Genomic DNA, 22,953 nt, shown 5'->3' on the forward strand with positions numbered 1-22,953 from the left:
CCAAAGCCACGGGGATCCCCTCACCATGCCAAAGGCCATAAAACAAAACACCGACCGGCAGCGTAAAGAGAAGTTTACGAACAAGGAACTCATTATGCTGACTGAGACACTAGCAGCAAACTCTGAAGTGGTATTTGCCAACGACATGCGGCGGGAGACCCTGATCCGGAAAAAGGGCATCTGGGCAGAGGTTGCCTTGAAAGTGAGTGCGGTGGGCACCACCACCCGCACCGTCCGGGAGTGCGGATTCACCAATTAAATTGAAGGAGTGGGAGGAGACCTGCGCCAGTACGATTGGTGTCAAATCAATCGAGGGAGTCGGGAGTCGGGAGCATGGTGTAGCCACTACATCAGATGGAGGTAAGTGTACACATGAAACAATGCACTGTGAATGTTGAGGCACTCCACAAATGTGAGGCCACATTCACCTCATGGATGCTGCCACATTCATACATGCACACAACCCTGCCCATGTGAGTGTCACACCCCAACACACACACATGCACACATCACCACAGACAAGTGCCACACATACCCATGCATGGAAGACCCACTCAACAGCCCCATCACCTGAATTCCCACCAATGAAGTCCCAATGCACAGAACAGCATGATGAACTGAATCTGCATGAAGCACATTGAACCATCACCAATTCCATCCCCCTCAGGCTCACATACAGACAGCGAAGAACCTTCCACTGTGACTCAGGCCCCCCCTGCAAAGAATAAACCCAGGGCACAGGGAGGAGTGAGCCCCTGCAGAGGGGCAAACATCTCAGGATCGCCACTGCGCCAATACCGAAGTCTACACTGCAACAATTGCCAGACCCACTGACGTGAACCCCCCACCACAGGTCACACTTACGGAGGGGCCACACTCCGCTGCCACAAGTTCCAATGGTGAGGCAGCTGCCACAGCGCCGCTGTCATTTGTGGAGGACCCTATGGAGTTCAGCAAGCAAATCCACACCCCAACCCCCCCAGGAAGGCCAGAAGCAACTCTGCGGCCAACACCAGGATCCTGTGTCCATGGCCAGTCTGGCGAGGAAAACACGGGAGGGAGCTGGAGCCCACCGGTGGCCTCACCTGATGACCAGGACGTAGATGTAGGCGCAGCAGCCACACCACGAGCTGGCCACAGTGGCCATGACCTGGCCACCATCAGGCAGCGCCAGGAGGACATTACAGTGCTGGTTGGACAGCATGTGGAAGAGGCTGCCCGTCTCAGGGGGGACATCATGGAGACTGCTAGGCAGTCGAGGGAGGTGATGGAAGCCTGTACCAACAGGCTGTGCCTTGAGATTGGCCAACTGAGGCAGGTCCTCACGCGTATAGCGGACGAGATGGACCGACAATTCCCACCACCACCACAGGGACAGACAGCCTCCTCATCATCTGCGAGTTCAAGGCAGACAAGCCCCCTCCGCCCATGTGCACCACTAGGCGCACATCATCCCAACCTCCAAATGGTGGTGGTGGCAATGGCAATTAGGGACAGCAGGGTCTAGCTGGCATGTGTGCAGCAGGACACCAACATTGTGCGAGGCACACATGGGGTTGTTGTGGGGGGAGGGGTGAAAGGGTGTTTCGGGTGTGTTGTGGGGGGAGGGGGGAAAGGGTGTTTCGTGAGTGTTGTGGGGGGATGGGGGAAAGGGTGTTTCGGTAGTGTTGTGGGGGCAGGGGGGAAAGGGTGTTTCGGGAGTGTTGTGGGGGAGGGGGAAAGGGTGTTTTGGGAGTTTTGTGGGGGGAGGGGTGTGGGAAAGGGTGGTGGGATAGTTGGGGACATGCACTTTATCATCTCATTATAGTATTAATACACTGGTGACTAGTCAAAACACAGGCTTGGACTTCGTCATTGTGTATGTGTACTTTATTGATGACAGGGTCCATTTTGCACTTCACCACAGACACCAGTGCACTAATACCCATATCCATCCTACAGAGTTAAATTGTGTCTCAGAATATTTGGGTGATCAGATGCTGTCGCACATCGCATCCTTCCTGGGCATCGCCTCTTGCATGAGCACCATCCCCGTCACCTCCGTCCTCATCACCATCATCATCCTCATCAGGTGGTTGCATTTCAAGGTCAGGGGGCAGTGGCACATTCCGTCTGATACACATATTGTGCAGCATGACACATGCCATGGTGATCTTGGCCACCTTCTCATGGCCGTACAGGAGAGCCCCAGCCGACCTGCTTATGCACCTGAACCGTGTCTTCAAAAGGCCAAAAGTCTGCTCAATCACGACGCGGGTATGGGTATGTCCATGATTGTAGTCCTCTTTGTGCCTGTTCTGTGGGTTCCGTACAGGGGAAAGGAGCCACCACTTCAGGGGATAGCCGGCATCACCTGTATGGGGGGAAGAATGGGGACCTGTTACTGTTCACCTCAAGAGCGGCCTGTACATATCACACAAATCGACTTTGCATTGTGATTGAAATACACGATTACCAGCATGCATGCAGATGATCTGTGTGACTGCAATGTGCAAAGGTGAGCTGGACCCTGTAAGTGGACATGCCCGATTCATGCCCCTGACAGTAATTGACATGTCCTGGGTGAGGCCAGGTCTTAGGTGTACCACACTGCTAGTGTACTGCCATTCCGACATCAATGTTTCCATGCTGTGAAGCATCGCTTCAGTGGTGCTATTGGTGCGGTGATCCCTTTGCACGCATTCAAGGGCACATTGCTTTATTGATGTTGTGCTGCGCTAATTCTGTATAACTATCTTGATGACATGTTGCTGATTTGTGTATTATGTGGTGTGGCATGATGTGCAATGTGGATGGATGTGTGATATTTGGAAACCTGGATTGTTCTCAATGTTGTGCAGCTTCAAATTGCATGTGGGTTCTTCTCAAGTACATTGTGGCCTTCCCTGATGGACTTTGGCATACATCTGTATGTCCATTTGTCCTACGGATGGCTTTCTATACCCGGTTGGAGTATATACCCCCCCCATTCACATCCAGTTGGAGTATGTATCTCCCCCCCCCAATCACACCCAGTTGGAGCATGTATCCCCCCATCACACCCAGTTGGAGTATGTATCTCCCCCCCCCAATCACACCCAGTTGGAGTATGTATCTCTCCCCTCCCATCTCACTGCCATGTGCTTGCCCTGCTACTCACCAAGTAGCCACGAATATTGTCCGGCTTGTCGCTCCATGTAGTGTGGTATGGTTGAGTTCCACAGGACCATTGAATCATGGGTTGATCCGGGAAATCGGGCACAACAATGTGTGATTATCTTGTTTGCGTCACATACCATTTGGACATTGATAGAGTGGAATTGCTTTCTGTTTCGGTAGACTACTTCATTGTGATGTGGGACCACCAATTCCACATGTGTACAGTTGATGGCCCCGATGCAACTTGAGATGCCTGCCAGTGAATAGAAGCCAACTTTGGTGTTTGCGATCTCCTGGGCAGTCCGTGGCAGGAATATGTGTTCACGTGCATGCTTCAGGAGGGCATCGAGTACCTGGTTCAGTGTGCGTGAGAATACAGGTTGTGAGATGCCATGCATCTGCCCCACTGTATGCTGGTAGGTGCCTGTGGCCAGGAAGTGGAGCACGGTCACCACCTTCAGTAGAGGGGGGATGGCAGATCTGATGTCTATGAGGCTCACAATGTCGTCATGTATCATGTCCACGATGCTGGTGATGGTATCCCGGTCCAGACGGTACAGGGTGTGTATCTGCTCAGGGGTTAGGTTAAATGGACTGGCTCGGATCCTGGGGATTGGTGGCTGCCTCTGTGGTATTACTAGGTGCCCTGGTGGTGCTTGCTGCACCTGTCTTGTCCTCCTCCTCCTCTTCCTGCGTATCCTCTGTGCTGCCTGTTGTTGTTGCTGCTGCACTGCATTCATGTCCTCCAGCCCATGTAATGCTGCTAGTATTGGAACCATCTTGGTGTGGGAAGTGTTGTGTGAATGGGTGTGGTGTGCTCCTTTTGTTCTGGCACAGTCTCCATTGCCTCCACCTGTGCTGATTGTGTCCACCTGTGGCAGGTGGGAACACTGCTCAGTTCTCTTAACGGGTGGTTCGCAATGCCGGTATTAGCGCCATGCTGGTAAGGGGTTTTTGGGGCTTTACCATGCCGCTATTTGCATGCCCGCATGGCTTGTGATGGTGTGCTATTAGCGACATGCCGCTATTTACGGGATGAACGGTCACGCACCACGCGAACTAGCCGCTATTAGTGGCACTGTACTTAGCGGTGCCGCTAATAGCGGTAACCCGGGTCGTAATTGGGGTTGGGATTTAACGATACCGTTATTCCATTTCCAGTAATGTTAATCCCTTAAATCACAACGTGTAATGAGGCCCTATGTTTCAAACACTGAATCAAGGTTTTTGAGTAAAAGAATATACATTTATTTACATCAGTTATAAAACATTTCACTATTATCAAGCAGTTGAAAAATCACAATCTTAAAACACTACACCACACCCAATAGCTTCTGGACAAGTTGAGCTCAAAATGAAGTGTGAGCAAAATGGCACTCCAGTAATTTAAAAGGGAGGGAAAGACAAAGTTAGACAAAAGTTAAGCAGCACCAACAAATAAGTAAGCAGGGCAATCTAGAATAAGGAACAACAGTGAGGAAATCAAATCAAGGGGCCTGGACCAACGTCAATGGACCAAAGTCTTTGCAAAGGATCACACAGTTCAGGGTAGTTCACGGTTAAGTCTTTGCCAAGATTTCAGAAAGAGGTTGGTCGGACAAGAAGTTACTTTAAAGAAAAGAGAAGGACAAGCCCTTGGATTGGTGAAAGATTTCACACACTTTCACCGTGGCTGGACAAAACAAACAACCGGGTTAGCAGAGTACCTTTAGAGCAGAAGAATGCTGTAGCTGAGGCAGACGTTCCTGGCAGGTCCTGCAGGCTCACGGTTCCTGATGCGACTGTCAGACTGACAAGAAGGAGGAAGACTGGAGGGTCCTGCACTGCCCAGGGAAGAAACCAGCAGCGGGGCAAAACAATGAATAAAAGGTGCACTCCTTAACCCAAGGAGGGTCCGATCCTCCTGGCTATCCGGTTCACTGTAGCTGTGCACAGCAAATTTGACCAGAGGAGGGAGGCCTGACTTGCAGTTTGGCGAACTGGATGATCCCACCAGCTCAAGGGGAGATTCCTTGCAGATCTTCCCTGTTGTCGAAGTTTGGAGATTCGGACCCGCAGTAGGGCTTCACCAGGAGGTTCAGTCATGGTAGAGGTCCTCTTCTGTCAGCATCTCTTCAGTTCTCTTGATCCAGTGGCGACTCTGCCTTCTCAGTTCCAGAGAACTGTTTTTTTATGCAGTTTTCCCCCCATTCACACAGCCTGGCTGTCAATCACACAGCAGGGTGACTGTTCTGGTGGGGCAGTCACCCAGGCAATCAAACAGGAATATGACCTGGGTTACCAAGGGAACCCATGGCAGGGGTCCTAAAACCCCTCCCTCACATCCAGCCTACCCAGACTTTCAGGCACCGAAGGAGGGCTTCTGTGCAGAAGCCCGCCAAAGCTCGGCGAACAAAGAGACCTTTACAAAAAGAGATGGCAAATAAACCCAGCCGGAAACAAATAAAAGTAAATGTGCTCCAGCAGATTGAAGTTTGAGGCTACTAAGGTAACCTAAAATAATACCAAGGCTATTTAAAATAAACGCGGTAGGAAAAATAGGGTAGATACCACTGCCAACAGCCAAATCTTAATGAAAAGGGAATGAAACAATGTTCCATAAGAGACAGACAAAAGGGGATAACTATGAACCCTTTCCAGTAGTCTATGTAAGATAGTTTGTACTGGGTCTGTGGTTTTAAAAAAGACTAATAAAGTGAATGGCAACTTTAAATGTTCTGGGAGACAGTAGTGCGTCCCAGAAAATGGAGTCTGAGTTGGGAAGTCTTAAAAAGAAACCCTGCGTCACTGCACTGAAGGTGCTGTGTAACACACAGTAAAATGATGATGCCTATGGAGTAGGTGAGGCTACACAGTCTATGAACACAAACATGTTAAACACACACAGTAAAACACATGTAAGAGTGGGAAAAAAGGCTCACACTCTTACCAGGTGAAAAAAATAAATGGTAGAAATCCAGCAATGCTGCCGAGGGACTCAATAGGTAAGGGAAATGAGCCATTCTGGAGAATTCTCCCTAACAGTTGGAACTGTGCACCTTACCTAAACTTCGGCTGAAATGATTTAGTAATTATATTTCAATATCATTGTTGGGAATCATCATCTTAGAAAACTATGTATCTACATTAAATACACTTGGTATTCCGGGTTTCAGTATAGGGCTCAATCTATAAATAATGTATAACTACACAGAGGACAAACTCCCATAGAGCAGCATGCATTGATGGTCTGTTTTTAAGTGTAGCATGGCACTGCAGGCTTTCAAAAGACAGTTCAACAAATATATTTCTATAAACACTACCTACCAAATCTGGACCGACTGCCGCTGCAGCACTCTGCACCAATCCATAGCAGACACAATGGAAGAACTACTCTTGACTGTGATTATAGTATTTTGGACAGAAAGTTGCGTTTCTTGATGAAGGATATTAAAGAATTACTATGCTTTGCTGTCTTTTTTAAAGACATAGCAGAAAAAAGTCCTTGTAATATGTGAAATTCAGGTAGAGATTTGAGCAGGAGGTGTTAATAGCTGTAAATGTGCAGTGCTCTGTAAAGGCCTTGCCTCACCCACTGAGTGTTAACAAAAAAAGAAAAAGAACAAATTTGGACTAAATGCATGGGCTTAGCTCACACCGCAGTGCTTTAAAATATTGATCTGCCATTGCCCTACCCGAGTGCAAACATCATTTTTGAAGTTCAGCAAACTTTACCTACAATGAAAAATTCAGGGTTTTGCTGCTGAACTTTTTATGCACTTGTAAAGCCAACACATTAAAGGTTCTTTTTAATTGAATTTCTGAATCAGGAGAGGCAGAATGGTGCATTGATAGGCAAATGTTGGGATCCTGTGCCTTTTACCGCCCCTGCCAAAACTGATCACTACTTGTCAGCTTGTACAAATGTTAAAGCTGTCCTTATAATCAATCTCTAGGGATTCCACTTGCTTTATGCAGTTGTCTAAAACAGGTAGCAATCCATAAGAATCTAATTCTCTTCATCCACTTCATTATCAGATGTGAGCAGAGACACTGCCTGTTTTCCTGCACAGAGTATGTGTTTAGTGGTGCACCACATCTAGCGAGTTAATTCCAACATGGCACAGGCGGTTGAAAATACCTGAAGAGCTTGACTCCACATGATCTTACGTATCAGTGTCATTTTGGGGCAGAGGAGCACTACAATGAGGATGTAAATAATGGAGATGAATGTCACCTACAATCAAAATCCAAAAGCTTAGATGCTCTCAAAAGAGATTCTTACTGTGTGCTGGTATGCATGTACAGCATCCCAGCCAGGCAAAAACGTTCAGGTTGAAGAAAACCTATTAGAGAATGACCTTGTGAAAGCAGAGTGAAAGTTCTGATGTGAGCAGCACATACATTGTATTAGTTAGGTCTGACACATATTAGGTACGTGTATATAGCAACACGGAAAAAGCAGCAAATGTATTAATGTTATGGTTGCAGAGGTCATAGATAAGCAGTATTGCAGGCTTGATGCCTAGTATATTAGTGATGTAGGATAGAGTCATGTGTGGGAAGGATTGAAATAAGCAGAGGATGGAGTCAGCAATGTAGGAACACAAGGTTGGTGTCTTGACTTGACAGAAGTAATGCCATTTTAGATGTTGAAGCCTAACACACATTGAACAGAAGAGAGTACAGGCCTTGCTAAGAAGCTGTGGCTCTGTTAATTCAGCTGCAAAAGCAAATCCTTGTTCCTGTTCCTCAGGAGAGAAGCCAAGGTCAGAGGCACCCCTGGTACACAGATAAAAACTAATTGTATCAATTGATGAACCAATTCATGGGAACAGGGCACAAGGCTTGGGGGTGCCAATGTGCTAGGCAAAGATTCAGAACACTACTGCCCTCTCCCTAGGGTGATCACCCCATGCCCTGGTCATGTCCTTCCTGGGCACCTGGAGTTGGAAGGAGATAAGGGGTGAGCCGTGGTTGGAGCTTCCTGTGTTTCAGGACAGGAGAAGCAGAGGTGATGCCAATACATTTAGTACAAGTTCTGGGATACAACTTGTGCGCGCCACTGCTTATGAGGAAGCCTATTGTCTCATCAAAAGCAGGGTTGGCCTTGCCAAGGTACTTTGATTGCATCTTGAACCGGAGGGTTGACATCACGTGATGGTCCCAAATTTACAAACCTGTTGATAAGAAACCACCAGTCATATACCTGGGTTTGCGAGTGACGATGTAGGGGACCACGTGTCTAGGGGACGGCGGTAGTGTAAATGTGGCTACTCCATTCTGGGGCTGTACACAGGATTGGCATGTTCTATAATTGGTAGCTATTGAGGGTGGGGGGAATTATGTTGTACTCATTATTATGCGTAATATTGTTAATTTTAGGGTTTTCTGCTATATAAGGTGTAACTTCTTGAGATAAGAAGAGCTGAGTGTCAGTTTGGTTCTACGGAACTGTCTGAGACCCTTTTTTCCATTTAATAAACCTTGTTTTCCATAGAAAAGAGGGGCAGTGATTCTTTTGGTCATTTGGATTGTTAATATTCTGTGGATTTTGAGCTACCATCTACTGAAATGTTTGCCCAACATACACATATCTGATTCACTCAATAAAGGGTCATAAGTACCCCATTTACTCCATAATTACCCCAATTCTAGGTTGTAATAGGTTGCATGAGGATGAACTACGGCAGTGAATTGGTGACAATGTATCAGCATTAATGGGCAAGCTGCTTCACCACTGATTTTGAAAGGATTATGTTCATTACCCCTTTTGTTAGTGTAGGATAGCCATTAATTCCAGGCAAAAAAGAAAACATTAGTATTTTTTGTGGATGAATCAAATGATAAAAACCGTCCTGTATGTAACTGAAAAGCAGATAAATAAATTGGCTGATTTACCAAAGAATGCAAAACGGGAGGGAGCAAACAAACAAGCCACAATAATTTGCAAAAGCTTCTTGCTGATTCTAACAACTGCTCCGTGCAAAGGAGACAAAGAGCAAATATTGCAGGGAAATGTCTGTGAATTAGGTCAAAAAAATGCATCTCTGCAATTTGCCACCAGACAATTTCACAACTAGAAATGAGTAATATTCTATTGGCATAGAGAAAATCTGGTTTTAATCCCAACATTTTATGAAAACGAAGTAAGCACCTGGAGTAGGTGTGGCATCCAATCAGGCTGCTCAGAATTGGCACTTAAGCTCTAAATCAAAGCCCCTGTTCTTAGCAAGCCCATAGCTAGTTGCACCCACCCAACATCCTTGCTCCCTCTCCCCATCACTTGCCATCTGACTCTGCCTCCCCTTGTTACCCTACCTGGCTCCAATTACCTGAAAGTTCTTCAGCAACACAAAGCCCTTCCCCACTTGTCACAGGCCCTTGTTACGTGAGTATTTGTTTGAAACAACGGCTTGTCTGCTTGCCCTGGCCTGTTGTTTCAAGTCCATAAATGGCTGTCAGCAATCCGGGACTTAGATCCAGGGTATTAATAGCAATAAGTATGGGCTTCCAAGGCTGTAATAGGTGGAAATGACTGGGAGACTCTCAAGCAAGCCCTTAGCTATGAGGTTCAACCAGACCGAAACACGTGTCTAGGGTTGCTGCTGGTACTCTTGTTCAGAGGAGAATTGCCAAGCATTTCGGTGCTGGACTGCCCAGGGCAGGACAAAGACTGATATGTTTAGGATATTTCTCCTTTGCGAAAGATAGTGAGCTAAAGCCTCTGGGTAAGGCTCCTGTAACCAGGACTCCTGTCTGGCAGAGAGTCTCCCAGGACCCCCCTTGTTATTTGCCTATTAAATTGGCGCCAGGGCATTACCATCCACAGCGCCAGTGTTTATTGCTAAAGATATATTGCTGAAATTGATTATAGTCATCTATTCCATCTGAGCAGATGCTCAACAATTTCTCTCATTAGGATATCATTTTAATGTACTGTAAAGTTGTGTTATAAAGCATCCCCTACCATATTTATTTGCTTAATTGTGTCTGCCTCTGTAAAAGATGGGGGGTTGTTTTATGGGATAGTGGGACATGTAGATGGAAAACCTATGGTGTTGATGAGTGCAGGATGGAAGTAACAAAGACCCGAGTGCTGTTCTGCTTCTATGAGATTGGCAGATTCACTTTTTATTTATTTATTTTTATTTATTTTATTTTATTTATTGATTTATAATGCACTAAAAACCTAAAAGGCACCAGAGTGCAGAGACTGTACAAGAATCCATAGGAATCCATGGTCAATCCAAAAGCCAGAAATCCATAATCAGAACAAAGTCAAACCAAGAAAGCATTGGGCCTCATTACGACCTGCCACTGCAGTCATGTTTTTTTCCGGCACCTGGCAATAAGGAATCACCAGGGCATTACAGCCCCAGCGGTCCCTGAAGCCAGGCGCCGGAAAAAGGAACTCCCCATTCCCATTTGAGTCCCATTGGACTCAATGGGAATAGGGAGGAAGGTAGTACTGGCACCATTCATAATCAATCTCTGCGAGCAGGTGCCTTTCCACTCGCCAGGTCAGACCTGGTGGGGGGAAAGGCACCCGGCCCACAAACTTGTACACTGCCGGTCCGGTAACAATGGTGCTGGTAAGCCTACCGGCACCATTGTTACGGGATCGGCCAGTTTGTAATGAGGCCCATTATCATTATCAGTATTACATCTCTTTTTGAATGTTGGAAAATCAGAAATAAGCTTAAATTCAGAAGGGAGCTGATTCCATAAGGTAGATGCTACAACATCAAAGGAGCGACCAACACAGCGTACCAACTTAAAGCATTGGATCTGTAGCAGTGCTTTATCAGATGATTTCAGTAACCTGCCTGGTTTATAAAAAGTGATGTGATTGTTACGATTATGAGGGGACACTGCTGTGAACACATTTAGGAACAGCTGTAAGCATTTTGTGTTTTATTCTGGCAGCAACAGGTGCCAGTGTATATTTCTCATTGTACGCCAGATATGCTGGTGATGTGAAACACCAGCAACCAACCTGGCAGCGGTATTCTCCACCACTTGCAAACGGTTGAGATTTTTCTGGTTAGTTCCAGCCAGCAATGAAATACCCTAGACAATTTTGGAGTTGACAATTGCCCTAGCAATAGTAGCTCTATGATGACAAGGCAGCAAATGACATATCTCTATTAAATGTCGAAGATAATAACTACATGAACTAATAGTAGTGTTTCTAGGTCCTGCTACGGGCATTGTTAAGTCAAGAGCGACTCCAAGTGATTTAGCTTTGCATAAGGTCTTGATGGAGCAATTATCAAGAGTGAGAGAGTCATAATTTTCCTCGAAAAGTCTTACCTTAGTAGTAGATGCAAGTAAAAGGAGCTCAGTTTGTCCACTGTTGAAAAACATGCCATTAGCATTTATCCATATATGAACGTTCACAAAAATCTGATTCAGTGCTGCAGAATCAGTTTGATAATTGCCAATTCAAGTGAAATCTGAATGTTATCCACAGAGTTCTCAAACGCTAAATCTTGATCCAAAAGAAGATCATGAAATGGTTTCATAAAAATATAAAAAAGCAGTAGTGCTATCGTGGTGCATAAGGAACACCCCTGTAGTTGACTGGATCGGTTGAATCCATCAAAAGGCTTTTTCAAAAGTGGGGTTACACAAGTATCTTTAAGCGAATTGGGAACATCGTTGTTCCTAAAAGAACATTTGACAAAAGCACACAGTGCTGGAATGAGGAGATTAGCACATTCCTTAATTTTAATAGCTGGACAAAAGTCTGTGAAGCATGTGATAGGGTTTAAAATTGTCAGCACTTCTGCATCCTCATATTCACTAACATTTCTTAAATAAAATGCAGAAGGCCCATTGGGGCATCGCCTGTGCCTTCATTATCCCTGATAACCAAAGAAAGTAAGAGTCAACATTGCATTTATCTCAGAATGCCTTGACTTTGCCATATTGTTTATTTTGAATGAAATAACGCCACTCAATGGAAGGATCAGGCAAATTGTTATTGGGAATAGGTATCTCAAGTTTGTGTAAATCAGAGAACAGCTCACAACAGCTGTTCTTTGCCTGCACAATACATGTATCAAGGTACAATCTTTTACCATTTAAAATGATTTTCTTTTATTAGCTACGGCTTCTTTAAGCAAGCAAAGATCAGACTCCTCCTTTGTTTTGACCCATTTACGCTCAGCTTTCTGCTTGATTGTCCTCAGACTTGTGAAATGTTTAGTGAAACAAGCTTGTTGCAGTGCGCGTGGGCACGCTTTCCTTGTAGCCAAAGCGAGCAGAACATATAGTTTCACGGGAATAAGTGCTCTTTGGGTCTGCCATGAGAGAAAGTGCCAGGGGTCCCTGTGGGGAGTTAGCAGGTAGGTGCAAGACATCCCAAGTGAGGAGGGAGGTCTACTGGCCAGCAAGTAAATGCAGGGCAGAGGCGAACCACCCAAAGGCAGTGGTTTCTAGAGGACAATGCAAGGGGGTGTGCTGGTGGTGATTGGGCAAAAGTAGAAGAGAAAGATCTTGAGTTGTTTGCAGAACTTGAGGTTTTCTGGTTCAAGAGGGAGGGAGAGAGGGAGAGAGGGAGACTGTTCCATAAGAGGGATCCAGATGAAGAGGGATGTCTGCACCCAGCTCTCGGCTTGGAGAAACATTAGATCAGCAGAGAGTTAGAGAGAGAGAACTGGAAGGAAAGTATTTAGAAAGAAATTGCAAGTCCCAGGCCACAGATAACCATGTGGATGATGCAAAGGGTCTTGAATTTAATCTTTGCAACAACCAGGAGCCAGTATAGAGATTTCTGAGCTGGAGAGATACAGTCCCAGGGCCTGAGGCCAATGATAAGTCTCTCAGTCCTATTCTGGATTAGTTGAAGAGGACAGAGTAAACATAAAAGACAGGTTGAGGAAGAGGTTGCTACAGTAATCCAGCCTGGAGAGGACCAAAGCTCTTGGGACATGGAGCTTCTGGGGGAAGGTGAGGAAAGGGTGACTGGCTCTAAGGAGGTGAAGTTGAAAGTGGGCCTTCAAGGCAAGGTACAAGATGTGAGGAGTAAAGGAGAGCGAGATGATTCAAAGATGACCCCAAGGTTTCTGGCTTCAGTGGATCAAGAGGAAGGCGAGCCCAAAGAGGTTGTCTAGAGTGCAGGAGGGAATTGGGGAACAGGTGTCCAGATAGGAAGAATCTTACTAGCATTAAGACAGAGATCATTAAAGGTGCACAAACATTGAATAGCAGACAGGCAGTCAGGGATGACAGAGGAGGAAGAAAAGGAGGAAGCGGGGAGCTTGAAGAATAGTTGTGTGTCATCTCCATAACACTGGTAATGAGGAGAGAATTTGTATTTGTATTTGTTTTATTTGTATAGCGCAGACCAGGCCCAAGGGCAACCGGGCGCATATCTCAGTAGAACATTACATTACAGGTAGTGGAACATTACATTACAATAGTAGGCATATCATAGTAGTCATATCATCATAAAAGTCACAACAGGTACACAGAGTCTACAGATGACGTTACAAGTCAAGGCAATATTCAGAAGGCCCGTCCAGATAGGAGAGCGGCTGTTAATGGGATGTTGCTTACCAGAGCTTGGCTTTGTGTTTGAATTGGTCAAAGGAAGGTAGCGTTCTAATCAAGAGTGGTACAGTGTTCCAAAGCTTGGCTGCCAGGACAGGGAAGCTAGAGCCACCAGCAGAATGAAGCTTGAATATAGGGATCGCAAGACCTTGGGTTTGTGCTGATCTGAGTGCACGTGCTGGAGTATACTGAGTGAATCGCGAGGCTAGGTAGGTGGGGGCCTGGTGCTTAACACATTTGTATGTGAGGGCCAGTGTTTTCAGAGAGATCCTTTGGGTAACTGAGAGCCAGTTAAGGTTCTTCCTGGTATCTGAGATGTGGGCTGATCGGGGGATGTCAAGGGCTGCTCTAATGGCATTGTTTTGAGTCGTCTGCAGTTTGTTGAGATTACCCTGGTTAGAGCCTTGGTACAGTGCATTGCAGTAGTCCAGTTTGGACATAACCAGGGTCCTAGCCAAGGTGATGCAGTTCTGGGCAGTAAGGAAAGGGCGGCAGGCCGAGATCAGTTTGCAGGTGTATGCAGACGCAGCAGCAACTGCATTGATTTGTCTGGTGAGTTTCAAGGAGGCGTCAAGGTATATACCCAAAGTTTTGGTGTCTTTAGATACTTTAATCAGATTACCGTCAATGTTAAAGGAGCCAAACAGGGGATTCAGTTTGTTAAGTCTCTGTTGCGAGCCTAAGATGAGAAGCTCAGTCTTGTCATCGTTGAGGCACAATTCGTGCTGGGCCATCCAGGCTTGTATAACAAGGTAAATGTCATTTAGGGCTTTAGAGTCAGCAATATAGTCACCAGTGATGGGTATGAGTATCTGGGTGTCATCGGCGTAATTCGTGTAGGTGACACCCAGATAGTCAAGCACATCAAATAGAGGTTTGGTGAAGACATTGTAGAGGGTTGGGGAGACACAAGATCCTTGCGGTACTCCACACGGGACTGGTGTGGGATCGGCCGATGCAGTAGGGGAGAAGACTCTCATGTGCCTGTTGTCAAGGAATGACCTAATCCAGTTGGAAGTGTTGTCAGAGAAATGGGCCGCTGACTTCATGTGCCGACAAAGTATTTAGTGATTGACCAAATCAAAAGCAGCTGATAGGTCCAGAAGTAGTAGAAGGGCTAGTTTACCGTTGTCTTTAAGGTCCTCAATTTGGGTTTTGAGATCAAGTAATGCTGTCTCAGTCACGTGCTTAGGTCTGGAGCCAGATTGTCTTGAGCCGAGGAGGTTATTGGTCTCTAAGTAGTTCTGAATCTGCAGGTATGTTGCTCTATCCAGTATTTTGAGTAGGAACGGTCCGGTGGTAATCGGTCTGTAGTTAAATGGTCATTCAGGGTCTAGAGTCGTTTTTTTTTAGTAGGGGGATAACCCATGCGTCCTTTAAGTTGTTGGGTACCGTACCAGTTAGGAATGAAGAGTTAATGAAGGTGGTTATAAAAGGAGCGAGGTCATGTGCTGCTTCCTTAATGACAGATGCTGGGCAAGAGTCACCTTGGCAGTTAGAGGGTTTTAGGTTGCGAATGATGTTTTCGACCTCAAAGATGGTGAGTGTGGTGAAGCTAAAGGGGGTGTGAGTGAAAGAGGCCGTCGGAGTATTAGAGGGTTTAGTGGTGGGGTTTGTGAGTAAGGTAGTTTGTTTGGCGTTAATTTTCAATTGCAGGATAGTGATTTTGTTGAGGAGAGCGTTTTGGATGTTGTTACACCATTTACTGTCTTTAATGCAGGTGTCAGGTGCAGGGGATGGGGATTCCAATTCTTTAAGGATTTTAAATAATTCCTTAGTATTAGATTCTGCTTGTAAGATACGTTGGTTGTATGTCTCCTTTTTAACTTGTAGAATCGCTTCTTTATAATTGTGGGTGGTGATGATAAGGCGATCTTTGTTAGAGTCACAAGGGTGGCTCTTCCAGAGTGATTCAGCCTTACGTTTTTCTTTGCGTAAAGTTCTTAACTGCGGGGTGAACCAAGAGTTCAAGTGGGTTTGCTGTTTGGCTTTCCGTAGTTTAAGTGGTGCTATTTTGTCAATGGCTTTAAGCAGTGTTTGGTTGAAGATATCTACTAAGACTGTGGGGTTGTTATGTTGGGACACACATTTATTCAGGATGGGAAGGATGAGTGGGAGAGGTTTATCCTTGATGATGTCTTTTTTATTCCTTGTGGGAATGGCTGGAGCTATCGTGGGAGTAGTGAGAGGGTTGGTCGCTGGTAGGTGGAATATGATGATGTGATGGTCAGACCAGGCACAAGCATAGTTAGAAGTTATGGATGTGTTGCAATTAAGGTCAGTGATCCAATCGAGCGTCCTGCCCTTAGTATGGGTAGGTTTGTCAATGTGTTGTTGGAAGCCTAAGTTAACTAATGTGGTAGCGACCTCAGAGGCCAAGTGATCCTTGGTGTCGAACAGGCCCAAGTTAAGGTCACCTAGAAGCAATACCTGAGAGTTGGGTTTGGTATTGGCAGTCAAGATGGCCATGATGTCGTCTATGAAGGAGCCTAGTGGTCCAGGAGGTCTATAGATAAGGTGGAGAGTAGCAGTGTTTGTTGGGGATAGGGTGAGTTTCACCGAGAGGGATTCTGCAGAGCAGAGCTCAGTGTTGGGGTTGATTCTGAGTGTAATGTTATTTCTGTGTATGAATGTGACTCCACCTCCTTTGGAAGTTGATTGACGGTCCGCTCTAATGATAGAGTAGCCGTTAGGGATGGCAAAGGCAAGGAGTGGGCCAGAGGCTGCGTGTAACCAGGTTTCAGTAATGGCTATGACATCGAGGTTTTGAGTGGTGATGAGGTCGGAAATGTCCAACGCGTGGGCCGTGATGGATCTAGCATTGATTAGGGCACCCGTGAGAAGGCAGAGATCAGGTAGGAAAGAGGTTCATTGTATATTTTGAAAAGCCAAAGTGAGAGGATAGAGCCCTGGGGAACACCACATGTAGAGAGTATGGTGGAGGAAGAGAAGGAGCCCAGGAGAACCTGGGAAGTGTGGTCAGCAAGGAAGGAGGTCAACCAATCCAGTGCCCAGTCTCAGTTACCAAGGGTATCTTGGATCAGTTTTATGAGGATAGAGTGGTTGATTGTATCAAAAATGCAAGAGAGGTCAAGGAGAATGAGAACAGCAGGAGAGTTAGAGTCAGGATTTGCAAACAGTTCTACACAGGTATTCAGAAGAGCATCCGTGCGTCTGGATGCCCCAAATTAAGTGTGATGGTCATGCAAAAAACCAATGAGCTCAGTCTCTTGAGTCATATGGGGGAAGACCAACTTCTCCGGGAGTTTCCCAAGAAAGGGTGTAATAGAGATAGATGGGTAGTTGGCTGGATACAAGTGGTTAGCTGAAGGTTATTTTAGGAGGGGTGCACAAGGGAGTGCTTGAGAGGAAGGGATAGAGCCAGTGTCATGGTCATGAAGTCAGGGCAAAGGCATGCAGGGGTCACATGCACAGGAGACCCGGGTGGACACTGTCCTGGCGCCTTTGGCACCAGGCTCATGAACAAAAGTAAACAAGAACATCCATTTAACAACAAAAAGCTTTTATTATGGACATAGCACCTCAGATGCATTAACCTTGAACATTCCATCAATTAAGCAGCCCCAAGTGTATTCTTGGGTGTGGTGGTAATGCGCTTAACACTCAAAACAGTAAGGCACAATGATGAGATTGTTGATGCTTTAATTGAAACAGAAACAGCCGACACGTGTTTCGACATGCAGGTCGTTCTCAAGGCAAACGTAAGTCAATTGTAATAGTGTTTTCTTAAACACGCTCCCTGTGCTAATGGAGAATTCACGTAATCAAATGGGAAACTGGTAACCCGTGTCAAAGAAGTGTAGACGCCTCGATGGCAGTATCAATATATAACTCGTAAAATCGAGCATCCAATTGTAGAGGGAATTCCCTTCAACAACAATGCAGAACACTAGTTACAATAAATTCTGTGTGCCTTGAACATAATAACAAAAGGGCTCAAACACAATTCCAAATGTATATGGACTTCAATTTCTCTTACTTCAACCGGGGTATGGGTAATATTTTAAGGATTTACATAGTGTGTCATACAGCACTCTTCCAGTTTTTGAATGCTGCAATAATCAGCCTCATGTGTGTTACCCACTTGTACTCAATGTATATCCCTTGTCTTTGTTGCATATTTCCCCAATTATCTTGCACTCTTTTGACTTCTCTTCTGCATCTGCCAGATACCTTGGCACCCAATGTTGGTCATAATGTACATATATATTGATAAGCTCAAAAGTAAACAGGCTGCATCCAAAGTCCAGTTCCTTATTGAAACCCAAAGCTGAATGTCAAAAGCATGTTAACTTCATCTTCATTCTGGTTCAACAGCCTGGAGAAGAGGGTCACTGAAAGCAAAGAACAAATCTTTTGTTCTGCAATTTGCCCTGCAATTTATTATTAATGTATATGTATTTGTATTTATTTGAGCTTATAGAGCCCTTTTGGCAAAACGATGCTCAATTGGTAACAATGGTACACACATTATCAGAGATACATTTCATGAGAAAGGATACAGGAAGAAAGAGAAGTACAATTTACATTAGTTTGAGAGAGTAGAGCAAAGATGGGTTTTAAGGAAGGTGCAGAATAGATGCAGTGAGAAAGAAGAGCACATGGTGAGAGGGGAAAGTTCCAAAGTGTAGGTGTGGGAAGTGAGAAGAAAGAAAATGAAAGGAGGCACAAGGAGGACAAGGAACAGCAAGGAGGTATTGAGACTGTGACTGCAGGGTGAAAGAAGAATTAGAGAGATAAATCAAAGAGCAAAGATAAGGAAGGAGACGACGGATACACTTACATACCTAGGGCCCAATTAAAAGAAAATGTGTGCAGCTCAAAAAGTGACTTTGCGCCATGCGAAAAACCTAATCCTGATTCACAAATCAGACTTTGCGAAGGCCCTACTGACTTTTCGATGTGCAGGAGTGCTTTGCATGACACAGAGTGCAAAGGTCGGGAACGAACAGCACAACAAGCTAAATATTGATTCACAGAATGTACTTGATGCTGGCCCTTCTCACTTTACACTGTGCAGGAGTGATTTGCCCAAAACAGAGTGCAACGATCGGGAGGGGCCAGTGCAAAGATCTAAATAGGGCACAGATCATGAAAAATCACTAATCAAGGAGGATAATGAGGAAGAACATGGGCATGCGGAAGGAGGGACAGTGTAAACAAAAAACACACCCAACATGTGCGAAGGAACTCCTATTCACAGAATATATCGTACAATTGTCTGGAGTCCAAAGGAGAACGCACATATCGCTATTTTACTCCACTGCCACCCATTACACGTCGCAAAGCACAAAGTGCAATGAAAGCTCACACATGAAAGCCCAATGCAACCCCAATGAACATAGATTGCCTCAATGACAGATTCTGCATTGCTAGCGTTGATACTATTACATGGAGGACAAGGAAGCGAAGGGGTTCCAAAATATTCCATCTACGAATAATATTATTCGGGATGTAAGATGAGGAGGCGCATGGAAGATCCTACTTCCAACCCCATGTCATCCTAGACTTGGTTAGGGAGTGGGAGAATTATCTGGCATGACCCACTATGCACTCACGGGATGTGCCACTTCTGGTCAAAGTGTTATCAGGCCTAAACCTCCTGGCCACAGGATCATTCCAGCATACCACAGCAATTGTAGGTGGATTACCACAGCCCCCACAATCAAGGTGCCTCCACCAGGTCTTTTGCTCCATCTAAGCATGTGTGCATAAGCACATACTCATGCCACACACAATGCAGGCAAGGAGGAGAGTGTGAGAGGAATTCTATGCATTTGCACACTTTCCACAGTTCCTGGGAGCAATCAGCTGCACCCATGTAATGCTGAAACGCCCCCAAGATATTGAGCACATCTATAGCAACAGGAAACATTTTAATTCAATTAATGCCCAGATGATATGTGATGCCAAGGGACACATCATGCATCTCAATACCAATTACCCGGGATGCAAGCATGGCAGCTACATCTTCCAGCATTCCCCCACATAAGAGATCTTTGCATCGGGAAGCTTCGGAAACACCATGTGGGTTGCTGAGTATCAACTAACACGCACACACAAGCAGTCACCTTAGACACAGAATCACAAGAAATTGCAATGCATGCAATTGACAAGCATACACTCAGTTGCAGGGGACAGTGTCTACCCGCTGTCAACATTCTTGTTGACATCCATCAGGAATCCATCCACCCAGATGAGGTACACAGCACAAATAGCCAATAGAGGCATAGTGGAGTGCACATTCAGAGTGCTCAATTCCCACTTCGACTCCCTTGAATACTCAGTTGGAGTAGTGCTATATGTACCCCCTTTGGTATGGAAAATCATTGTGGCATGTTGTGTCCTCCATAATATTGCCACATATCATACCATCGCAGTAGAGACATGCAGGAGGACATCCACTCTTCTCCACAGGCACAACCCATTCTCTTAGGAGGCCAACGGGCAGAGGGACAGGATACTCACAACCAGGTAGCACAAACCTACTTCACATGACTACCAACACAACAAACACAGTAAAGCCACATTCCTGATGGCCTTCAATGATGTAATTGGGCTCATGCAGCTTTTCCATAACAATACCCTTGCGAAAGTGCCTCTTGGACTTGCAAACTGTGTGTGTTCCATAACACGAAAAGTAGAATGCCATCGACGTCCATCACATGGAGTGCACAAACCACTGCCACAGTCATTACAAGTGGAATACAAAGTCTGCATGTCACCGGCCCAAAAAGCAAAACAAAGTAAGTGGCATGCATCAAATGCAAAAAAGGTCTCACCTGACTGCCATCCTGATGATGTGTTCCTATGCATCATTGCTGCTGGACCTGCCCGCCTTCACTCACTGCTCGCCAAAAAGCAAAACATAGTAAAGCCAGCTCCAGGCAAAATGTCCCCATTCTATGTGCTCCCTGAGTGGAAGGCATTTAGTGCAAAAAAAGGCTCACCTGACTGATCCTGATGATGTGTTCCTCCACATCATTGCTGTGGACCTGAACACCTTCACTCACCACTGCGATATCCATGCACCTGCAATGGGTAAAATAAACATCTGACCACTGTAAGAATTGTTATATCTCTAGGTCACTTCCACCACTTACAAAAGCATGCATATAAAACATGTGGAATTTATGTCTTTTTATGTGGGTCCTCTTTGGCTCCAATTACCAGACCTACTGCAGTGCCAGGCACACTAACTTTTCAACTGATAGTGTCATATGCACCAGATTTCACACTCTATGCATAGCCAAAAAATAAACATAGCACACAATGACAGGCCAAACACATTTTATTTACAATAGCTTATCAAAATGCAGTTGGAAAGTCTTAGTACATCATGAAACACTCATAACAGGAAAATAGACATTAGTAAAAACGCAAATGTGGATGTCTCTTTTGTACCAAGGAGAAAAATTAGCATTTCACAACTAGACAGCTCAGTAATGCAGAGACACTCTGAAGCCCCCTTTTTTCTAACACCAAACCACCCACAAGAGAAAATTGGTAGGAAAAGATGACGTTATCTGTGCAACTTCGTTTATAATCTATTGTATGAAAAGAGCAGGAAGTCTTACTTTTTAGATTTCTTTTTTATTTTGTTACTTATGCTTACCAAGAGCTTAGGGGTGTCCTGTTGGCGTTGCTGATAGAGAGACTCTTTTCACGAAGCACACAGGTTCTCTGATACCGTAAGCTACTGCAGTTCAGCACAAGCCACCCACCACCTTCCTTCTGCTCACTCTCTCTCTGCAAGAGCCTGGCTCAGTTCCGACACTGCAGATCCCAGCACACACAGCCTGCCACCAGCAATCCACAAATCCATCCAATGTTCTTCTTATTTCTCGAATCTCCCTCTTCTCCCTGTTTCTGTCTGCAGCCTTTCCCTGTCTTCCCCTCCTCTTCCCTTTAAAGTATTCTTCCTCCATCACACTTTGCGTATATCTTAATTAAGAAAGTATATGATTTTACCACCGCTTGCCGTGATGTCACCCATCAATCACACACCTCCCCTATCAGGGCCAGCCCCTCAGTAAGTTTCCAGAAGCCTTTCAGCTTCTTGACAATCAGTTGTGTACAACATTGATTTTCCAGGCAGATGAACATACAACATTCTTCCTTTGCAGTTTACTGTACAAACAACGGGCTCTTCCTGCCATCACATTTTTCTGCCTCCTTACACTAATCCTCACATTCAGCACACAGCAAAAAGCTTTTAATTTACATGTATTTCTCTTGTCCACCGCTGGGTTATGATCTAGGCCAACCCATTCTAATTACTAATATTCTCTAAGATTAGTTTTGGTAAAATTAGTGAGGTAAGTATGTTAAGTGGGTTAGTACAATTAATTGTTAGTCCCTATGCCCCACTACATTGTCATGCTATGCTTTCCTTTGCTAGGCTATGCTCACTCCTTTCTTTATTTTGTATGATTCTCATCAGTGTCTTACATCAGTGCTAAGCCGCACACTGGCTACAACACCATCATCATCTGTACATTGGCATACACTTTGTATCGGAGTCTGAGGTGCTGCTAACAATCTTACATGGTTAGAATTCAGACTACTTACTCCTACATTTATCCCCCTCTTTGTTTCTGTAAGGTCCTAAATAAATAAGGGCCCCTACAGAAACATCAATCCTGGCTGTTCCCCCACCAACCCATGTGATCCTCGGCACATCAGATGACAATGTGTGAAAACATACCCCCTTCGTTTACCATTAGTGATAATTGTCTAAATAAGAGACTATTCACCAGTTCTCATGGCATCAAACCTGTGAATATGCATTTTGTTTTCCAATTTGACTATAAAGTCTTTACTTTTTTTTTCTTAAGCTTAAAAGATCAAATTCATATATACAAATGTGGTCTGCTAAATAGCATAGCAACCATTATTTTTAATAAAAATGTATAATTGTTAATATAAGTCCAAACCTACTTGTCCATTAATTTCAAATCGAGCAATAATAGTCAATTCAGTCAATAAATGCCAAGAGAAATTACAATAAATGTCCAAACGTAGGAAAAGAAATTTGCAAAAGATGTTCATATCTCAATGTCTTAAATTGAAGAAATTAATACAATAGTCAAGAAATGTTTGAAACTGAGAAATCCTTCAGACCAGCAGTGGCATATCTGTCTCCAGGACCAATGCTGGTCCCAGCAGATTTGCAAAATGCACCGGTTTGCTTATGCTCTCATAACATGGATACAGGTTTCCATTCCCCCATCTGGGCACATCCTTTACGCTTGG

The sequence above is a fragment of the Ambystoma mexicanum genome, chromosome 11 (genome assembly GCF_040938575.1).
Source record: "Ambystoma mexicanum isolate Mex_15411 chromosome 11, UKY_AmexF1_1, whole genome shotgun sequence".
Taxonomy (NCBI): Eukaryota; Metazoa; Chordata; class Amphibia; order Caudata; family Ambystomatidae; genus Ambystoma; species Ambystoma mexicanum.